General features: G+C 45.8%; 1 protein-coding gene across 1 annotated transcript in view; it reads left to right on the top strand.

The window, feature by feature from the left end:
• The window catches only part of LOC144521738 (CD59 glycoprotein-like), a 10,146-nt gene that overhangs the window by 2,619 nt on the left and 5,027 nt on the right, over nucleotides 1-2,500 (top strand). The gene's annotated exons all lie outside the window — the stretch shown is intronic.

Genomic DNA, 2,500 nt, shown 5'->3' on the forward strand with positions numbered 1-2,500 from the left:
TATGATTTCTTAAATCATTTTTGATTAACATATGTTTCATTTTCTACCTTGGTGTATTTTTGATATTTGTGGGTTTTATTTCTTCCCCATTCAGGTGTGTGTGTGTGTGTGTGTGGGGGGGTGTGTGTGTGTGTGTATGTATCTCTCTGTGTGTGTGTGTGTGTGTGTGTGTGTGTCTCTGTGGGTGGGTGTGTGTGTCTCTGTGTGTGTGTGGGTGTGTGTCTCTATGGGTGTGTGTGTGTGTGTGTGTGTGTGTGTGTGTGTGTGTGTGTGTGTGTGTGTGTGTGTGTGTGTGTGTGTGTGTGTGTGTCTCTGTGGGTGTGTGTGTGTGTGTGTGTGTGTGTGTGTGTGTGTGTGTGTGTGTGTGTGTGTCTCTATGTGTGTGTGTGTGTCTCTGTGTGTGTGTGTGTGTGTGTTTGGCTGTGGCTGTGTGTGTGTGTGTGTGTGTGTGTGTGTGTGTGTGTGTGTGTGTCTCTATGGGTGGGTGTGTGTGTCTCTATGGGTGGGTGTGTGTGTCTCTGTGTGTGTGTGTGTGTGTGTCTCTATGGGTGTGTGTGTGTGTGTGTGTGTGTCTCTCTATGGGTGTGTGTGTGTGTGTGTGTCTCTATGGGTGGGTGTGTGTGTGTGTGTGTGTTTGGCTGTGTGTGTGTGTGTCTCTATGGGTGTGTGTGTGTGTGTGTGTGTCTCTCTGTGTGTGTGTGTGTGTGTGTGTGTAATTAGAACACTGCTGCAAAATGGCGAACACACTATATAGGGCACTGTTTCCGTGATGAGAAACGTTTTTCTCACACAGATAAAGAGTCCCAGTTCCACCAGCGTCCATTCACTTTCTGACTGATTGTAAAGGCAGCAGAAAGAAGTGTTCTTCTCTGTTGACGCCTGGGAAAGTGAAGTAGTTCAAATGTTTGGACAGAAAGGCGTCCATGCAGCTTCAGACAGCAGCTGGACGCACATACAGTCGCCCCTCTGTGTGCAGCCATCTGTCACTCCCTGGGACCGAAACACATCCATCCCAACCAAAGCCCTGCACACAAAACGCTGCTTTCTCTGCACTGTGTCATCACACGCACGGTGTGAGGCTTTCTGCTGCGTGACACGACGCTGACAAAGAGTCTGAAAGACACACAAAACAAACTCAAGAAGGGCTTTTGATAGTTTTATTTCGTTTCTGTCCACTTTGAAAGAAGTGTGTTTTCACGATGATAAAAGTCCTGATTATTTACATGGAGTCTGGTGGAAATATGCTGGCTCTATACACGCTAAAAGTCCTGATTATTTACATGGAGTCTGGTGGAAATATGCTGGCTCTATACACGCTAAAAGTCCTGATTATTTACATGGAGTCTGGTGGAAATATGCTGGCTCTATACACGCTAAAAGTCCTGATTATTTACATGGAGTCTGGTGGAGATATGCTGGCTCTATACACGCTAAAAGTCCTGATTATTTACATGGAGTCTGGTGGAGATATGCTGGCTCTATACACGCTAAAAGTCCTGATTATTTACATGGAGTCTGGTGGAGATATGCTGGCTCTATACACGCTAAAAGTCCTGATTATTTTCATGGAGTCTGGTGGAGATATGCTGGCTTTATACACGCTAAAAGTCCTGATTATTTACATGGAGTCTGGTGGAGATATGCTGGCTCTATACACGCTAAAAGTCCTGATTATTTACATGGAGTCTGGTGGAGATATGCTGGCTCTATACACGCTAAAAGTCCTGATTATTTACATGGAGTCTGGTGGAGATATGCTGGCTCTATACACGCTAAAAGTCCTGATTATTTACATGGAGTCTGGTGGAGATATGCTGACTCTATACACGCTAAAAGTCCTGATTATTTACATGGAGTCTGGTGGGAACAGATTCAGTTGCTATCTCAACCGGTTGTAATCTTCACACATTGATATCCATTTTCAACCGATTCACCATGCAGCGTTTTGTTGTTCCTGTTTGGAACATTTGAACTTTTTGTACAATAAAGAGTCAAAAAAACTGCAAAAGTATCTTATTATAATGTGAAAAACTGTTTGTGTGTGTGTGTGCGTACGTGCGTGTGTGTGTGTGTGTGTACGTACGTGTGTGTGTGTGCATCTGTGTGTCTGTGGTGTGTGTGCGTCTGTGTGTGTGTGTGTGCGTCTGTGTGTGTGTGTGTGTGTGTGCGTCTGTGTGTGTGTGCGTGCGTTTGTGTGTCTGTGGTGTGTGTGCGTCTGTGTGTGTGTGCGTCTGTGTGTGTGTTTGTGTGTGTGTGCGTCTGTGTGCGTGTGTGCGTCTGTGTGTGTGTGTGCATCTGTGTGCATGTGTGTGTGTGTGTGTGCATCTGTGTGCATGTGTGCGTCTGTGTGTGCATGTGTGTGTGTTTGTTTGTGTGTGCATGTGTGTGTATGTGTGTGTGTTTGTGTGCATCTGTGTGCATGTGTGTGTGTGCGTGTGTCTGTGTGTCTGTGTGCATGTGTGTGTGTGTCTGTGTGCGTGTGTGTGTGTGCGTCTGTGTG

The sequence above is a fragment of the Sander vitreus genome, chromosome 8 (assembly GCF_031162955.1).
Source record: "Sander vitreus isolate 19-12246 chromosome 8, sanVit1, whole genome shotgun sequence".
NCBI classification, from domain to species: Eukaryota; Metazoa; Chordata; class Actinopteri; order Perciformes; family Percidae; genus Sander; species Sander vitreus.